Raw genomic sequence first — 21,242 nt, forward strand, 5'->3', positions numbered from 1 at the left:
ATATAAACACAAATGAAAGGGCTTTTTTAATGTTTGTGCACTGTACACATTCAAATACTGGGTAGAGTGTCATATATCATATACTATGTAATATTGTAGTTCAAAAGTTGGTACAAATGTTTCAGTATGTACCTTGAAAAAGCTGTTCTGCGAAGCGCGTGCCGGCTAGCGGTGTGTAAGCAGATCCAGCGCTCTCTCTCACTTTATTATTTTTCTTATTAGGATGTATTTACGATTTTGTGTGTGTGTGTATCTGACGTTATCCCACAGCCCTTATAAGGGTAGCGGGTCACATCGGGTACTAGTACTGGCATTTCCCACCTCTGCCGTGTCCAGCCATTGAGCTTTATTAATAGGCACAAGAGCAGGACGGGTGGCCGGTCACCTAGGGCTACCAGGGGAGCCGGCATCTATATGCCTAATTCAGTCAGACACGATCTCAGAGCACTGAGGTGATTGATACACCCCAGCAGCCTGAAGATCCTGAGATAGAACGAACTGTTCATTATATCAAATTGACATAGAGACAGGCGTACACACCGCGGGTGCAATTACAAGCGGTGAGTAACGGCCAGCCGGCTCAGTTCAGGCTAAGGTAGAATCTCCACATGCGGGCCTGCAGTGGATGATTGCCAGCCACGTCACACGATATCTAGTGCTGACCCCAGTACATATCCCAGTTAATTCCTGGGTAAAAGGGTTACAAGCCAAGTATCTGACTTTAAAACCCTGTGTAGCGAAATTGTTTGTATCTGATGTGTGGGCTCCATGTTTACTAAATAAAGTTACCCAGTACTGATGTGATAAACACCAATTCGCCCGATAACGCACAAACACACCTACCAATCCAGACTATCCAAGTGCATTTGAGAGAGCGCTCTGCCTGCCACCTTCATTTTTAACATTTGTAATTTCCTACTATTATTGTTGTTTGTCCCCTCTTCATTTCTTTTAATACATTTCGCAGCATTTTACTAATACTTATTAAAAGTTATATTTTAATACGAACAGGTGCACCCATATTAACAGGACATTCTTCTTCTCTTTTTTTCCTTACATGCCATTATGTGAATATTAAAACTGATATTGCTGTAAGAACTGAGATCTTAATACAAGCACAAATGTGATATCTGTGTATAACACACTTTGACCTTGCTGTTACTTTGTAAATGCTATAACTACACTCTGAAATGCAAGAACATATGTGAGTTATGTGTGCAATAGCAACTTGATCTTGCTGTCATTTGGTGAGGAATTCTGATAGTATCTTATCTAGAATAAGTCATATGTAGGAGGATGTCTACCTCTTGGATAGTAATATAACACCCTTGTAGGACATAAGCCTACGAATACTCACTAGAGATGCCAAAGGGATTACAGCATTATTACAGAATCATTGTTAGATGGACCTTTTGAGAGTGTGATCACTTGTCTACAGTCATACCACATAGAATGAGCCCATCTTCATCAGATTTTGGAAGCCATGCCATGTTGGGCCAGACTGTAGGTATTAGACTTCATGCTAATATTACAGCTATCATTTAAAATCACTTCTTGCATTGAGACATTTTTACAATCACTATATTATATCGCATATTTTCATTATCAGGACCTCCGGTTTTTATATCTGATTTGTATCCAAACTTGAGGGTAATGTCCTCCTCCGGATTGGCTTCCGTCTAAGGCGGAGCAATGGCCCTTGTGAGCCCAGTGTTGAGACTTGAAGAACACACCAGCGGGTCTTCGTTCCTAACACCCGCCGTTTCCCTTAAGGCTAGATGCACCTACAGTATGGTACTCAATGCCGCCAGGACTTACATCGCTGATGGTAGTTCCCTGTACTGATTGTGAAAACCTATTCACTGCCTTGGCACATAGGGGGACAGCAGATATCAAGCTGAACCACTACGGTTTCTAAATCCATCTATTATTCCTCTGTTCAGTAGCAAAGACACCCAGCAAATCTCACACGCTGACATACCCCAATTCCAAGTTTTTACTTTACCAGGAGGTTTGACTACATGGGATACCCCAGTTTTTGGTTATTTAACCCATTGCATTAACACATTTGTATGGTTCTCATTTTCAACAATATTCACTGGTGTGCTTTACTGGATCACCGTGCCGATTTATGGCAAGTATTCCTTCTCGTTTTTCTCTTCTTTGATATCAGTATAATTGTTTAAAGCCTGAAAATGATCAAGGACCTATTGAGAGAAGTGAAGGAGATGTGACTACCAATGCTCTTTGGGTTGGTGTGCCCAGTTCCATGTAGGCGTGTACACTTCCTACATGGTCATCACCAATATCTCCCAAAATGTGTAAAAGTATAAAGATTGCATAAGTAGAAAAAAAATTCTAATACTTATGATTTATGGATAAGCGTGTGGTGATGTTGGCACTATATTTATGTGGAGGCCTGGAGCTGAAATCCTATCCGCCTCATCATTAATCTGGCCTTAAAGCTCAGAAATAAATGCAAATGGCGACAGTTGCTGGAAAGCCATAAACACCATAGACATGTATGATTGTAAGAGTTTACAGGCAAGAAAACTTGCCTTAATCTGAGACACGGCTAGGGACTATGGGATTTATTCAACTGCAGATGAAGTTATGCTAAACAGTCAAAAAACCTCGAATGGCGTCTACTGCTAACTTAGGGCCGTCCTGCACAGGTCAAGGCCACCAATATGGTGCGTCCCTCCACACAATGCAATTGCAATGTAGTGTCAATCGCATCACAGAAATGCAATCACTGAAATCCTGTGCGAACAAATTTATAGTGCTGGTAGCACTATCAATAAATAAGGGAAAACAGTGACAAGCCCTTCCTTTGGCAAAAATGGGTTACCACTGTTTAATAAATAGACTTCTATGATAGATACCAGAACTGTAGGTTGGGGACTAATAAGGGAGATAAAAACAATTGTTATGGGAGACAAACAACCAGGAGTAGCCAAACAAAGATGAGATGCAGAAGCATGACTAACATTGGGGTAGATGTATTAAGCAGAGGAGGAGAAGTAAGCCAGAGGAGAAGTGGCCCAAGGCAACCAATTAGATGCTCTGTAGAATTTCATATTATGCAAATTATAGATGTTAATTCAGTGCTGATTAGTTGCAATGGGGCCACTTCTCCTCTGGCTCACTTCTCTATTATCACTGCTTCATACATCTGCCCTTATATGAGAAATGAAAGCAGATATTCACACACACTGGATCTAAGAGCCAAAGCTGTATACTGTATATAGACAACTGTAGAAAAAAGAAAAAAAAACCCATCAGAAAAGACAAGGAACAAGAAGCCAGAAATTGGGAGGTATGTTTGACACTCAAAACATCATCACCATCATCTGTTTGTTTTCTAAGCACTGCAGTTGGCATAACAAATCATATTAAAATAGACCAAACACATACCAGGTTGATTTGAAACAAGGCCAACTTGAGACAGGTACAGATTATCCTTTTAGTAAGAACTTGCAATATGCTCTTCTTAAGAAGCAGTCATCAATTCTACTAGGGAATTTTATGGTGTCATTCAGAGATGACATACCCTTAAATTAGGCACAGAGTCAACAGTGCTCAAGTGGTCACCACAGACAGTAACAAAAAAGAGAGTGCTACAAACACTGAAACAAGGGAAGCATGGTCTTCAGAAGACCAAAACATACAAGAGAGCATGTAGCTAGTGCTTGGGAGAAAGCCAAAGTCATGTTTATATTATGGATCATTAGATACTGACCAACACACAACCTCCGTAACCACGTGATCGTGACCTCACAGGTGGGTTGGCGTTCAGGCGGATATGACGTTGATGCGTTTCGTTCCCTAGCAACCGTCTTGAAAAAGTTCCCATTGCTAGAGAACAAAACGCGTCGACGTCAAATCCGCCTGAACGCAAACCCACCTGTGAGGTCACGATCACGTGGTTACGGAGCGAGCATCACGGATTGTCTACCCCGACTCAAATCGGAGCCTCCCCCAACTCGTATAGCCGCAGACACCAGCCAGCCGGCTCCACGGCTTAATTGCCGCATCCCTTTGGAATACAAAATAAGGATGCCAGCAAACAACGTACAGCGGGTCGAGCCACTTGTCATCGGGCTCCCCTCCGTCTCTAACCATCAAGGAGGGTGAGCATATTCCTAAGGAGACTCTGCGCTACCTGACACTTACCACCTGGCGTTACATGCGCTTAACAGGCAATTCGCATTGAGCTCCTGCAATAACAGCTTATAAAGTACTTCTGGCTTCTACCTTCTCCTATTCCCTTAACCCATTCAGCCCCCGCTATTAACAGTCGGGCTGATGCTAACCGCTTACTGACATTGACTGTGCTCTTGAAACCACGCTTTACCATCTAATACGTGACCCATCTGTTGTTGGCTATTATAGCGTATATTTTACCCCAGGGCCTCATCTGCATATGAGTAACCCACTTCTTCGATTTATGGTATCTGCCTTTTATCTGTGTATTTATATATTTTTTATGTATATGTGAACCTTTATAATATGCTTCTTCTTATATAAAATCGAATTACATTATTTGAAACGTGCCCAGGTGTCCTTTTGTTCAGTGTGGTTCGCAGGTGATTAATCCAGATCTGGCAGCGCAAGTGCAAAACCAACTCTATTTTAAATAAGAATTGTAATAGTTCCAATGGCATATCTGGAATTCCCCTATAAACGTGAAAGCACAATACCGTTTCTGTCAAGGAGTCAAAGCACAATTTGGTTTGCATTACTTGTAGAACCCTGGGGTTCCCTGGAACATAACCGATTTTGGTACTTGTTTCCTAGAACGGCCACAATCGCGGGCATTGTGTACCTTAAAGTTAAAGGCAAAATCGGGGGCATCGCGTCGGTTGCGTCCATTAACATGGCCCCCGACGCGACCGACGCGATGCCCGCGATTTTGCCATAGGCTTCAATGTTAAAATATTTTTAACATTGAAATCGGGAGCATCGCGTCGGTCTTGTCCCACGATTGACGCCAACCCGAAGCGTGGCGAGCGCAGCGAGCCCGCGAGGGGCGGCGGTGCTCGTTCTCCGACCTTTTCATACCCCTACTATCCACGTCGGCGTGGAGTTGAGAACTAAGGTGCTATAGCACCACGCCAGGTGCTATAGCACCTTAATCCCCTCTCAGAAGGGTGGGCTATCAGACAGGCTGAGGATGGAATCTATTCTCTTGGATAATCCATCTTTCAGAATACAATGGTAAAAGAATTTATACTCCACTGTTTTGCTATCAAGGTGCCAGGTGCTTATGAAAGCTGAATTTGAATATATATAGATATCTAATCTATAATCCTTTTATTTTCTTCTGCAGCCTTTATAATACAATAATAATCCAAGTGTGTACAGGGCAGGGGAAAAAGGGGTCAGTACCCCTGGGCCCCCCTCTAGCTAGGGGCCCCCTGTGTTTGGCATGTATTTAAAAAAAAAAAGATTTTGTGCAAGGGGATTAATTATTAAATCCGACCGCCGGCGTTCAAAATCCCGACGCCGGAATCCCGACCGCCGAAATCCCGACAAGGGGGGATGTGGATCGCCCCCCCCCCCCTTGCGATGTGGATCGCCCCCCCCCCCTTGCTACGCAGCGGGCCCATAGATGTTAATTCAGTGCTGATTAGTTGCAATGGGGCCACTTCTCCTCTGGCTCACTTCTCTATTATCACTGCTTCATACATCTGCCCTTATATGAGAAATGAAAGCAGATATTCACACACACTGGATCTAAGAGCCAAAGCTGTATACTGTATATAGACAACTGTAGAAAAAAGAAAAAAAAACCCATCAGAAAAGACAAGGAACAAGAAGCCAGAAATTGGGAGGTATGTTTGACACTCAAAACATCATCACCATCATCTGTTTGTTTTCTAAGCACTGCAGTTGGCATAACAAATCATATTAAAATAGACCAAACACATACCAGGTTGATTTGAAACAAGGCCAACTTGAGACAGGTACAGATTATCCTTTTAGTAAGAACTTGCAATATGCTCTTCTTAAGAAGCAGTCATCAATTCTACTAGGGAATTTTATGGTGTCATTCAGAGATGACATACCCTTAAATTAGGCACAGAGTCAACAGTGCTCAAGTGGTCACCACAGACAGTAACAAAAAAGAGAGTGCTACAAACACTGAAACAAGGGAAGCATGGTCTTCAGAAGACCAAAACATACAAGAGAGCATGTAGCTAGTGCTTGGGAGAAAGCCAAAGTCATGTTTATATTATGGATCATTAGATACTGACCAACACACAACCTCCGTAACCACGTGATCGTGACCTCACAGGTGGGTTGGCGTTCAGGCGGATATGACGTTGATGCGTTTCGTTCCCTAGCAACCGTCTTGAAAAAGTTCCCATTGCTAGAGAACAAAACGCGTCGACGTCAAATCCGCCTGAACGCAAACCCACCTGTGAGGTCACGATCACGTGGTTACGGAGCGAGCATCACGGATTGTCTACCCCGACTCAAATCGGAGCCTCCCCCAACTCGTATAGCCGCAGACACCAGCCAGCCGGCTCCACGGCTTAATTGCCGCATCCCTTTGGAATACAAAATAAGGATGCCAGCAAACAACGTACAGCGGGTCGAGCCACTTGTCATCGGGCTCCCCTCCGTCTCTAACCATCAAGGAGGGTGAGCATATTCCTAAGGAGACTCTGCGCTACCTGACACTTACCACCTGGCGTTACATGCGCTTAACAGGCAATTCGCATTGAGCTCCTGCAATAACAGCTTATAAAGTACTTCTGGCTTCTACCTTCTCCTATTCCCTTAACCCATTCAGCCCCCGCTATTAACAGTCGGGCTGATGCTAACCGCTTACTGACATTGACTGTGCTCTTGAAACCACGCTTTACCATCTAATACGTGACCCATCTGTTGTTGGCTATTATAGCGTATATTTTACCCCAGGGCCTCATCTGCATATGAGTAACCCACTTCTTCGATTTATGGTATCTGCCTTTTATCTGTGTATTTATATATTTTTTATGTATATGTGAACCTTTATAATATGCTTCTTCTTATATAAAATCGAATTACATTATTTGAAACGTGCCCAGGTGTCCTTTTGTTCAGTGTGGTTCGCAGGTGATTAATCCAGATCTGGCAGCGCAAGTGCAAAACCAACTCTATTTTAAATAAGAATTGTAATAGTTCCAATGGCATATCTGGAATTCCCCTATAAACGTGAAAGCACAATACCGTTTCTGTCAAGGAGTCAAAGCACAATTTGGTTTGCATTACTTGTAGAACCCTGGGGTTCCCTGGAACATAACCGATTTTGGTACTTGTTTCCTAGAACGGCCACAATCGCGGGCATTGTGTACCTTAAAGTTAAAGGCAAAATCGGGGGCATCGCGTCGGTTGCGTCCATTAACATGGCCCCCGACGCGACCGACGCGATGCCCGCGATTTTGCCATAGGCTTCAATGTTAAAATATTTTTAACATTGAAATCGGGAGCATCGCGTCGGTCTTGTCCCACGATTGACGCCAACCCGAAGCGTGGCGAGCGCAGCGAGCCCGCGAGGGGCGGCGGTGCTCGTTCTCCGACCTTTTCATACCCCTACTATCCACGTCGGCGTGGAGTTGAGAATATAAAGTGTGGCGAGCGCAGCGAGCCACTGAGACCGCAGCGTGGCGAGCCCCGCGAGGGGACGCGTACACCTGTGAAGTTATACGCGTCCCCACGCTTCGGGCTCGGTGGCTCGCTGCGCTCGCCACACTTTATATTTTCAACTCCACGCCGACGTGGATAGTAGGGGTATGAAAAGGTCGGAGGACGCGCACCGCCGCCCCTCGCGGGCTCGCTACGCTTTGGGTTGGCGTCAATCGTGGGGTGGCGTTGAGGGAGTAAAATTGGGGGTCTGGGGAATATTTTACATTGAATCCAATGTAAAATAGGGTCCCAGGGACCCTATTCACATTTGATTCAATGGTGTGGCCGTGCTAGGAAACAAGTACCCAGATTTCTAGTTCTTGCATCACCCGTGGTAGAGTTTATCATCTGAAAACAAACTGCATAAAGTATTTTGAACAGTTAACATTTCAAATTAAGTTATGAAAGCGACAGACTAAAAAACAATGCAACAATACTGTATTGTTAAGGATGCAACAATACTTCACATCACAATAAACCTCAGTCCCTTCTACTTTTGTTCTAGGAACAATACTTTTCACTGCTACATGGGTTGATGGTTTTCTACAATTTTACAATTGCAACACTCTTACAGTACTTTTGGAAAGATGGTCAGGTATTGATTATATATTTTACTGTCTCATATTTCCTAGATTTACTTACTTGTCATTCACATTATAATGCTTTAGGAACGGTGTTTCATTGTAGCGTGTTGTTCTGTAGACACAATGACATTTGTATTATCCCACCCAGCCTTAATAGTACAGTGTGCTCTCTGCCATCATTTCCATGCTGGATGTACCAGTACTGTACTTTACACCTACACATGTTGGCAAGCTGACTGCAGATAGCAGCCAGAAAGCAGCAAAGACATAGTTCCCATGTATCATTCCAAGGACAAAGTGAATATATGTTCCATTATTCACAGAAAACAGCTTCATCTAAAAGGTTACCACATTGCATAGACCCGAGCACCCATGGAAAGTGAGGAGCACCCATGGGCCATGGCCGGAGCTCACCCGCTGCTCGCCGTCGGGGATCCTGGCAGCGCCGCAGTGGGGTCCCAGCAGCGGATATGCCATCAGCAGCAGGGGTCCCTGCGGTGGATGGGAACTAGTAGCTGTATTAATACTGCTAGTTCCCATCTTCCGCAGGGACCCTGCTGCTGACAGCATATTTACTGCTGGGACCCCGCTGCGGTGCTGCCAGGATCCCCATCTACCTCCATGCAGGACTGGGGGGGGATGTCTGTGGGAGCCCATTGCAGGGCCACACCCCTTGAGCACGCCCCCTTGAGCACCCACTGGCAAAAACGTAAATCGGCGCCCCTGCCACATTAGACTACACATTCTTTCTCTGGAAACTTGTGTCAGCATCGGAATCGCAGGTTACACCTTTTTGCACTGAGAAAGACCAGCACAGTCACAGATATGCCAGTGGTGGGACAGACTTCACTTAGGGAAGTCAGCACTTAGCCAGTGGCTGCTTGCCATCAGTATGTGACAGCTTTTTTTATAGATTGTACCTGTATTATACACTACTCCATATGGGGTATAGATGCTTGTTGTATGAGGACACGTCTGTATTTTAGTTTTTCATCTACATTGAGTTTTGTACCAGAAGGAAGATTATAGTGCTTTGAGCAAGTAATTACTTATGAACCTCGGCAAAACCATGTTGCACTGCAGGTGGGGCAGGTAGGGCAGATTTCAAATGTGCAGAGAGACGTAGCAAGATGTGGATGTGAGGGATGTGCCCAAACTCAATTCTAAATTGCAGTATAAAAAATTGTCTTGCACTACTGTGCACTAGGTTGGGGTGGCTTCATTTCCAAACCAAAATTGCCACTGCCACTGAACTTATCACTGTGCACCACTTGCATTAAGTGCAACAAGGATCCTCATACATATTCTTGAATTTTTGATAGGCAAACTTGCTGGTGCCTCCCCCCCCAGATCCCTACACCATAGGCAGTTGCCTAAAGCTGCATAATGGTAGAGCCGCCCCATAACCTGATTCAGCAACAGATGGATTTGCAAAGTCACATACTGTACAAGCAGCAAATCCGTCCACTGAAAATGTTACATCTAGAAGTCATAAACCTCCTTGCTGCTATTGTGGTTCCGAGATGCAGGCCCTGCCCTTGTCACTCCCTGAAAACTGTTTCAACATACCGCCGTTTCCAAAAACGTCAGCTGTCCCCGCCTCAAATGCCCCTGCCTGCCAATCAGGCAAAGGCATATAGGGGGGGCTGCGTGCGTACACTCAAGATCAGTTTTGCACATTCACAGAATGGGTACTGCGCCTGCACACATCCCCAATAATCTGCAAGTGAAACAGCTTCCCATGCTGAATCAGGCCATAAATACAGTGATGTCCCAAACGGTCCAATAAGGTTCTATTCGCTCCGGCTTGGGATGACCGTTTTTGGTCTCAGATGACTGTAAACGTTAGTGGTTGGAGGCTTTCACAGTGCTACTAGACAATAATCAGAGGATTGGAGAACTGCAGGTGGCTGACATTTCCTATTCAACATACTGTACAACTTCATTATATAATCACCTAATTAGCCAAAACATATCAGCTAGCTGTCCTAGATGTTCTGTTCACTTCTAGCTTTTAATAATTATGGAGATTTAGTTATTGATTTTGTATCGAGAGAGAAAGAGAGATAGACTAGGGGGGAGAGAACAAGGGAGTGTGACCAGGGGCAGAGAAAGAGAGAGGAGACTGGGAGGAAGAGAGTGACCAGAGGCATTGTGATAGATAGATAGATAGATAGATAGATAGATAGATAGATAGATAGATAGAAGGCAATTATGTCTATTCACATATGCAAAACCAAAATTGAAGCATTACTACAGAGACTGCAGAGCAGTGGGTGTATAACATAAAAGTCCGTAGAACCACGTCTCTGGTATCTCTGAGCTGCATTTGCTGTACTATATGTGAAGATCAGTGGATTTTTCCTTTCTTCCCCATTGGTGGTCTGGCATCATACTGCTAGGTGTGTGCTCAGCGAACTTAATGACTGTGATTAAGAATGGGCGCCAGGTGCTATAGCACCTTAATCCCCTCTCAGAAGGGTGGGCTATCAGACAGGCTGAGGATGGAATCTATTCTCTTGGATAATCCATCTTTCAGAATACAATGGTAAAAGAATTTATACTCCACTGTTTTGCTATCAAGGTGCCAGGTGCTTATGAAAGCTGAATTTGAATATATATAGATATCTAATCTATAATCCTTTTATTTTCTTCTGCAGCCTTTATAATACAATAATAATCCAAGTGTGTACAGGGCAGGGGAAAAAGGGGTCAGTACCCCTGGGCCCCCCTCTAGCTAGGGGCCCCCTGTGTTTGGCATGTATTTAAAAAAAAAAAGATTTTGTGCAAGGGGATTAATTATTAAATCCGACCGCCGGCGTTCAAAATCCCGACGCCGGAATCCCGACCGCCGAAATCCCGACAAGGGGGGATGTGGATCGCCCCCCCCCCCTTGCGATGTGGATCGCCCCCCCCCCCCCTTGCTACGCAGCGGGCCCAGTGCCTCGCTACGCTCGGCACACTAATTTATTCTCCCTCCGAGGGTGTCGTGGACGGGTGTCGGGATTTCGGCGGTCGGGATTCCGGTGTCGGGATCCTGACCGCCGGGATTTACACTGCATCCCTGTGCAAGGGAGTGGGGTAGTGCTGCCAATTCACCTATCTGGCAATGTGACAATGATTAATGGTGCTGATCATGGGGTGCCCAAGGCACACTGACTGCACAATTGTGCAGTGCATTACTGTGAGTTGACTAAGTCCCATTATACTTTGCACAAGAGGGCAGAGGCTGAGAGGTTTGTGTTGAGCTCTGATTGGTGGAGCTCAATACATGCTTCTCAGACCCATGGAGGACAGCAGCAGCAGCCTAGTCATGGGAGGGTTTTTAAACAGAGGCAGCACTGGGACTATGAGGTCTCCTACAGTCCTACAGAGTAAGGTGCTCTTGCACAGTCAGTTATTGCATGTGCAGCCGCTGTGTGCGAGCGGCCACGGCGAATAGATTATTTGCTGGTGCTCGCACACATCAGTGCGGGCAGGGGGTGTGGGTTTGTGGGCCAGAGGATTCGCCCATGGGAACACCCAGTGTTTCATGGGCATTCGTATTCATGGTAATTCCCCAATAATGCAGGTGCGGGGGGCGGGCATCTGATGTCAGCGGATGTCAGCTGCCCGCCCGCTCCTCATACAGGCACTCTCAGATGTAAAGACTCCAAAGAGGTGTCTTATATTTGTGAACGCTTGAAAAATCATTTGATGGTCCATGACCATCGAATGGTTTTGTGTCGGAACCCAAGGCTACGAATGGATTATTATGCAAATCATTCATTTGCATACCTGTGGGTAAAACTGCTGTGTGAGGGGGGTTGGGGTGGTGGGTGGCTGTGCATGCGGTGGGCTGCAACTAGTGGACTCGCCAACCAAAATTTGCAGACTTGCGAGTCAACCTGAATAAGGGTCATACTGTGTAAAGTAGTTTTAAAATGCAGTATTAATAAATATGGTAGGCTTGAGTTGTAATTTCCAATGTTTTTTTTTTTTATTTCTGTTGGATTTGGGTCTCTCGGAAAAATGCAAATACTCTTTATGGTACAGTATAAAGAGAATCACTAGACTGTAGAGAGGTCAGTAAAATACTTTAGAGCAGCGGTTGACCACAAAGTAATTTGCGACCATCTCAGTATAGGGTCGTGACTCTCGTGACTCTATATTGCTGACCATCAGGCTAATGACTTCTCGGATCTCTGTCAGTTATCCAAGCAGTCTGAATTAACATGTAATTCAACTGATTTTTCAGTCTCCTAGCATCAATGGATTAGAGATCTAAGGAGGCAATGGCAGCTCCGCCCCCACTCCTGCGCTCTGCCTCACCTATCCCACCTCACAGCCTCTGCTGCCACCAGCAAACTGCACTCCTGGCTCCCTCAGCTACATCCATATATTCATAGGGAGTACACAGCTGGCAGCAAATGGAAACCCATGTCCTGGGGCTTCTCCCACACTGCCATTCCCTGCCTCCCCCATCATCCACTGCCTCCCTATCATCCCCAAAGCCTTCACAGCAGGTATAAGTTTTAACACTCGCATGAATATATCACGCAAGACAAGGAGCATCTCTGAAATTGTATAAGTAATTAAGTGATTTTGTTACTTTTGTTGTGTGCCTCCGCAATGCTGCCTTGTAAGTTCGGTCTGCTGATTACACATTTGTCGGCCATTTTGCTGTAACTTGCTGGAGTCCTGTAATAAATTTTATTGTCTGAGAACCCTGCTGTATAGTGATTGCTGCACTGTTTGGTCATTAAGATGCGCTGTCTATTGTTAATCTAGTCACTTGAATTGCTCTGTGTATTCTAAATCAGTCAGAATGCGCTGTGTATTGTACACAGGTTGCTAAAATGCGGTATGCATTGTACATAGGTCAAGAGAATGTTCTCTGTATTCATTTTTGCTCTTTAGATGTGTTGGTGTAGTAAATAGTAGTTATATAAGGTCTTAAATGTTAGGGACAGATTGAAGTCGAACAATGGCAGGTATTCAATGCTTTTTTTCACCCTGTGCAACGAATCCTGTTTTGGATTCGCTGCACAATCGCCGGGTTCCGGAGGGCTGGAGAATTCCCCCTATTCAACGCCTCAGGGGCTCGCTGCCCCTGACGGCGATTTTTAACCCCCCCTGGTGAATGCCGCAGGGAGCCAGGGGGATGGCGCAAGGCAGGGAGATGGAAGCCTCCCGGCCTCCGCCAGACACTGTAGGGGAGAAGGAGGGCTCCCAGGGACACAGGCAGCAGAAGCTGCCCCCCAGGAGAGCTGGCAGGCGATGTGGTGGAGGGAGCCGCTGCGTTGGTACCGCTCCTGCATATGTAATGAGTGGGACCAGTGTGTGTAGTGAATATGTAATGAGCGGCTCCCCCTGCTGTAGGAGCCGGACTGGAGGCAAAGCCTGGGGGTAGGCTCCCCTGACAGGGTTTGTAGGGAGCTGACTAGCAGTTTAGTCATAGGAGGAGTGTTTAAGGAGAGGGTCATAGGGGGAGGGGCTTAACAGGGTGTTAGAGGGGTTTATAAGCAGGGTTCAGGCGGGAAATAGGGGTCACTGGGAGAATTTTCTCAACAGCTCCCACCCACCCTCCCTGTTTTTTATAGTTTTTAGGTAGAATAATTGATAGGATGTCTTTTTGTCACAGTGGCCTGTGCGGAGGGGGGTCCTCGAGGTTAGTGGCATTGAGGCTTAATTATGCGGCGGGGAGGGCCCCATGAGGGGGCTGGACTCCCCTGGGTGAGGTTAATTAATGAGCACTGGGTGTTGACAATTGGTGCCCTCGAGCCAATCGCTATCGGCTGGGGGTAAGAACTCCTGGAAGTGCTTAGAGGTGTGGATAGATTTATTGAGGGCCTCGGGGACCACCTTCCGTGGGAATGTTTTGGTTATTGTTAAATTTGTATTGTTTCAATAAAGATGGCTGCTGTGGCCAATTTTATCCAACAGGAGAGTCATGTCATTTTTGGGTGGATAATTGGGCACAGCGATTAGACAATACCCTGTCATGACATCATGTGTAAAAAAAATAATAATTAAATTAAATATATTCATGTGCTGCTAGCACATGAATCCAAATAGCATGCCCCTTCATGTAATAAAATTACTGATATTTTGACGCACAAAGAAAACCCCCTTTATTTTAAAACAACACATTCCAGTTCACCTTAAAAAGATGTTGAATGCAAAACGGTGAATCATGGAGAAAATCATGCTGAAAGCAGTTCTCCATCCTAGCATTGAATACACTCTCGGTGAATCACTGTGAAAACCCCATTGAAATTCACCCGCGAATTGCTGCACTTCTGAACTTCGACTTGGCCCCCTTTCCAGCAGTGGGTAACAGGATCACATACGGCATATTATATGTAGAAAGACCCCCATATATATGTCCCTGGCGACGGGAAGCTCCTGGGCGGTTCAAGGGGCATTGTATGTGACTTCTCCCCTTGGAGAAGTTGCACAGTGTATGGGGGCCTTAAGCTTGCTGTCTGAGCCCTGAGCAGTGCACCAGGAGGTGGAGCATTTACAGCTGTGTGCATTTACACAGCTGACCCAGGCCAAATTAGCCACCAGCCCATTTGTAAGAGTTCAGGTCATGTGGTGAGACAGCACATTTCTGTATACTACCATAAGAGTGCATACAAAGCCCAATTAATGGGATTGATATTTTAAACTGGGATTGTTTTGTTTTTATTTTCAAAGCAGGACTTTGATGCCAGCATAAGAGCATAGAAGCTACAGGTTGCTTATTATATAGTATGTTGTAGTGACAGAAGCATATAAACGATACACAGTATTTGTAAAGTGTCACTTAAATGTAAAAGGCATACAGGGTTTTCATTTAGCTAATAATTATCTATTCACAATGTCAAATTACAGACCTGAACCTACTCATTTCGTATAAGCTCTGCAGCTCCACCTGCTGATGATAAAATATACTACAATGTTTGATGTTCACAGTATATGGTATGCAGCCAGAATGTCTCAGTTTAAAATGTGGACATTCCCAATTGATGATGATGCCTGCATGGTAAAAATGTCAACATCTTTAATACTGATACCTGCACAGGGTTGACATTGTCATAATGTTGACATTTCCATTAGACTTTAAGAAAAGGCTATGTTTAGGTTTAGGGTTAACCATACCTGCCTACTCCTCTGGAATGGCTAGGAGGCTCCAGAAAATCATGTGGCACTCTTGGCCTACCAGAAGAGTAGACAAGTCCACCAGTCAGATACCACCTGCCACAGTTGGTAAGACCTTCCCCCATGCAGTGGGTGGTCCGATAACATGATTTGCGCTGAAACATGTCATCATGGCTCCGCCTCCTCCCTCACATTGCTAATAATCTCACCATTGTGTAGACAGGGCATGATGATGATGGGACGGTGTGGCGACCCCTTGCTCCAAACCGATTTGACATTATGTTTACCCCACCACACCCTATGTAGTGTCACACCGGCCGCTGTGCCGACCTGGCTGTCTCCTATTGTGGCTTCCCTATTTTTAATCCTGCATTGCGTTGCAGCCCCACCTCTATGGCCACACTGGTGATTATTCTCCCTTCATTCATACTGTTCCCAAATTATAGTATTAGTATGGTTGCACATAGTGGGCTTAATTTAGCAAGGTTTGCTAAGCAGCGGTCGTTCACTGCTTAGAGAGCCCTGAAAAAACCCACACTGCCCGGCCGAACGTACGCCCCCGCTGCCACCGAAACCCCTTGGTACCATGCGAGGGTATATACGCGAACACACCCCCTTGCATGTGGTCGAAGGGCAGAGGAATACATGTAAAGTAATCCGCATCCGCTCGCCACACTTCGGGCTTGGTGGCTCGCTGCGCTCGCCACACTATCTAAAATCAACTCCGCGCCGATGTGGATAGTGGGGGTATGAAGAGGTCGGAGGACGTGTTCCGCCGCCGCTCGCCACGCTTCAGGGTGGCGTGGATAGTGGGGGGGTGCCTAAAACCTCATTGTATGTCATACAATAATATTATTGTATAGCTAATGTAAAGGCATTGTACACCCTATCAAATCACATGAGGTCGCATGCGATTTTGCGGGAGGTGCCATGCAATGCGATCAGCCGGGGCTAACAGAGCAGTGAATAAATAAGATAGGAAAATCGCATCGAATTGCATCGCATGGCCCTTAAAATGGCCCATGCAATGCGATGCGATTTTCCTAAGTTACCGTACGTATGCAAATTGGGCGCCCGGCTACTACATAAGTACCAACATGTTTTATTTATGGTTAATTCGAGTTTGCGGGGAAAATATCTGTGGCGGGACATAACTGTAGCTAAAAACACAACTAGTATTTTCTGCCAGGTGTTCATAATGAGATTAAAAAAAGGTTACTCAATTTATGCTGGCCATACACTAAACTAACTCTCATCCAACTACTTGGTTGGATGGAATACAAATTTGGTACTGGATAGGAGCAAATTGAATTTGTAATTTAAAAATTTGCTCCCAAATATGTTAGATTTAAACAATTTAACAGAATGTTTTTGTCCATTTTCCTGAGATTGTGAGCAAATTACTGATTGTCATTTGTTCTCGTACAGGCCCAGATTTTCAGTCCAATCAACCAACTAGTTGGATGAAAGTTGGTCTATTGTATGGCCAGAATAAGGCTATAAAGTGCTCAGCTAAAGGTGCCCATACACGTTATAATTATTGTATACAATATTGTATACAAGATCGCATCTCGGTTTTGCGATGAGATGAGATCTAGTACAAAAAGTATGTGCAGCACATGCTTTTTGTACTAGATCTCATCTCATCGCAAAACCGAGATGCAATATTGTATACAATATTTTATACAATAATTGTTATGTGTATGGGCACCTTAAGACTTCCTATGGTGGATTTCCTTTTGCAAAAGTAAGGGGTAGGAACTGACTGGATCTATCGAGTTTTCCTCTAACCTGAGAGATCCAGCCAGGTCCAGCCAAACAGGTGGTCACTAAGTTAGTGAAAGTATTTTCCATGGTGGGTTTATCAAAAGTTGAACTTTACAGATCAGTTTTCTAATTTTATGACAGCAGATATAGCAACTGGCCATGTAGAATTGATCACTGATTAGCTTGCAATGTAAATGTGTTAACAATTTCATCCAAGATACTAGTAAGTACAGTACTAGATGGATTTGGTTGTATATAAACAAAAGTAGTGAGGATGATGTTGCATGATCAGTCAAGTGCTGGATCAAACACCCAACTGATCCATGAAATGCATTTAAATAGTAAATGCTTTTAACAGTAGTAGTCTCACTGGTCCAGGGCAATAGGACAAATCCAACATGGCAACTTCCACTGCCAAACAAGTGACCACTAAGTTAGTGAAAGTATTTTCCATGGTGGGTTTATCAAAAGTTGATCTTTACAGATCAAAAATGGAACATTCCCTCTAACCAACCAGAAAGTCTCAACCAGTTCAGGGAGGTCACCAGGGATGAATGCAAATGAGAGGCTTCTGATGTGACATTGGGGGCAATCTTGAAAAAAAAATGATGTGATAGCTTAGAATACCCAGTACTGTATCTTAGCTTGTGAAACCAATTACTCAGTAGTTGAATAGGACTCTCTTAAAGTCAATTGGGGCATCTTCCATTATGATCTTTTCTGTCCTTTTTGTCATTGACAGAGAGCATAACACCAAAGGTGACTTCACTCCAAGCAGAACGCCAACTCCCGCCTTACAGGGTGGTCCACCTCCAGCCTTTCTTTTTAAATATGTAATCACCCAAGATGTTTCTATCTAAATACATATTTAAATTCTAAAATAATACATGTAACATTCATGAGCAAGTTGTTATTACAAAGTAATGGGACATTTGGATAAAATGGACAACAAAATTTGTTTATTTACTAACATGGGAGTTCTATTGAAGATGGGATGTTGCCCATAGCAACCAGATTCTGATTCTCATTTAGCACCTTCTAGAAAATAATAGATGGAATGTTGCTATGGGCAACCAATCAGATTCTGAGCCAGATGTACTAAGCTTCAAAAGTGATAAACAGACAGCCAATCAGCTCCTCTCTGCCATGTCACAGGCTGGGTTTGACTGGCAGTAGCTGATTCGCTGGTTGTTTATCACTCTCCATTTTATTACTTTTGAAGCTTAATGCAATTGGCCCTCTATCTTTTATCTTCTAGAATGTGTAAATAAGAAGTAGACTCTGATTGGTTGCTATGAGCAACATCCCATCTTCAATAGAAATTCCATCTTCGTAAATAACAACCTTATCGTCTACACAAATTTCAAAAATGATCATCCTTTTGCCGGAGATTTACAATAATTAATTTTTTGAATTTATTATGGATTCATTATAATAAATACTTAACATAAATGTGGAATGTTTCACAAAATTTTAGTGGCTTTCTTCATTTTAGGGGGAATATATTGTTTCCTGCGCCTGGTAGTATGTAACGCGGCTCTGTGGGGTTTTACAATAGTTAAAAATCAAGAAAACAAAGTGCTAGTAAAAAAAAAAAAAAAAACATGAATGTTTTGGCTCTTCTGGTAATTGTGTGCTGTATGGGTAGTGTAGCTTTGCCGTAATACAGTGGGAGTTTGCCGTAGTGTAGTTGATTACTAACTCTCCCTTACGAATTTGTCTTTGTCTGCAGTTTCTCTCCTAAGTGTGGCTTCTGCTCCAGGTCTGTCTGCAGCAACTTCTATGCACATGGTTGCCACCAAAAAAACACAACTTCCTGTTGTGTTTTCAACATTATTAAATAAAGTTTGATTCAAATTTTCAAATAGCAGAACAGAGACCACTAGCCCACATCCATGATTAAGTGCCCATGCACGAAACACGTTGGAGCAAAAAGACAGAAACCAGAAGTACAGATGCCTAATGGGAGAACCTGCAGACCCGGACAAACTAGTAAGGGACAGTTAGTAATCAACTGTACTATGGCAAACTCCCACTGTATTACGGCAAAGCTACACTACCCATTACCCAGATAAAGCACAACAAAACAGCCTAAACATTCATATTTGTTTTTTTTTTTAACATGTTCGTATTATTTTGGTATTGCAATTACCTTTTTAGCGCTTTGAGTGGCTTGTTAATAATTTGCCATGTCATTTAAGTAGCAGCATAATTATCTGGTGTGTTTCATATGGATTTAGTGATAACCTTTAGTGGTAAATTGTGATTATGTAGTTTATGATCCTACTAAAAAGTGATTAATGGTAGAAATGGGTTACATGTGAATGCGATGCATAACTACACTTTATCCTGCTGAGGTGCAAAAGAGATCATACAGAACACTTGTAATGTCTGTACATGGTGAAACAGGTGTCAACTTACTGTATTTAAGATTACTGCACTAAACGTCACGCTCCAAATGCATATCCTAAAATAATAATCAGAATTTCACAGCCATATATGTCCACTATCCTAAGCACGTATGCAAAAGTTTGAAGCGGAAAGCAAGACTGATGGGGTACTGTACACCGCCCTGTTCCACTGCTTAGTTAGTGGAATTATGTGTGAGTCACACACTTGCTGCACTTACAGAACAGGTAAAAATGACATACAAATTGTGCTGCCTATCTTTCCTTTGCTGTATTCAAATCATGCACCCGTCCTTGGCTGTCAGTGTAATAAGCTCATGATTCCAGTCCATTTGAACCTAATTACGACTGAACTCGCCTCTTGTGCCTGCTTTAGATATTTTGCGATTTATGCATCCTTTATAGTTATTCAAAGAACCGTCGGAAGAAATGTAGCCTTTAGCCGCTAAGGGGTTAAAGACAACCGTTGGCGTTATCTCTATTGTCCAGAGTAATTGAAATGAAGCTTCTAAGCTAATCTACTACAACTTGGTCAATATCTAATTACCGTTCATAGTGTCCCTTTGTTCCAAGCCATGAACATGGAATTCCTTGTTAGCCAATGTACTTAAGATGATGAGCACTTAATAAAAGCAGGATCTCCTTAATAAGCCGGACAGCACAGACACAGATCTATTGCACACAGATCGATGAAACTAGCCAAAATCCTTGCTTAACTGGAGTTGCTTAAATGCAAAGATATTATACCCAGAGAATAGGGAAACTCATGTTATCTGAGTATAAACAGAAATACCATAAATGTGATCATGATATTCAATGCAAGAAATATTTCGATAAACTACATCATTTCTATTCCATGAAAGTTGTTCCTCTAAACAAATAGAAGATAATTAGATACAAGTTACTTATTGCTTTATTAAATGGCAAATGATAAATGTTAATGTTTTGACATTCAATTAAGAGCTTATAACTTTCCTGTGGTTGTCTCTTTGTAACATCATCTTAGGTACAAGCACGCTTGTGCGGCGTTAGTGACATTATCCATTCCTAATCACTGGGCTGGAATTTATCTTGATGCATCTCAGAACTGTTCTGAGGCCATGTTCTCGGTGTTGGGTGGCAGGATACATCCAGAAAAGTCAGGTTTTGGAAGGAGCTGCCCCACGTCCATAATGGATAAATAGCTACAAAAATATATATTCTTTGACTATGGGCAGAGTATGCCCATATGTCCCAAGGGGCATTATTAGAAAAGTCTGTAATTTATGCAAGTGCTATTTTTGTTGTCACTTTTTCATGATACAGCATGTGCCCATTCTGCTAGTAATAAAATGTTCTTATTGTAAAGCCAATCCAATCTCTATATTTATATATTTTTACTTAGGAACTTAGCACTGCACATTTTGTATGTTTTTTATTTGGTCTGTACAGGGCTGACTACCTTGCCATTTAGCAGCTGCTTGGTCAAAAAAATTTGCACTTCCAATTCCCTCTTGAATGTTCCTTCTCTGATTGACACTAAGACCCTAGTGTTCATTCTAGCACCCGCCATCTTTGAAAACCCATGCAGTTCCTCTTCCCTGCTTGGGGTGTGACTGTCTGCTGTGGTGTTTCTAGCACAGGTCTGGTTTGCATATCAGTGCTTATATACAGACCACACTGTGCTAGAAGCACTACAGCA

This window comes from Crinia signifera, chromosome 6 (assembly GCF_055691185.1).
Source record: "Crinia signifera chromosome 6, ASM5569118v1, whole genome shotgun sequence".
Lineage (NCBI taxonomy): Eukaryota > Metazoa > Chordata > Amphibia > Anura > Myobatrachidae > Crinia > Crinia signifera.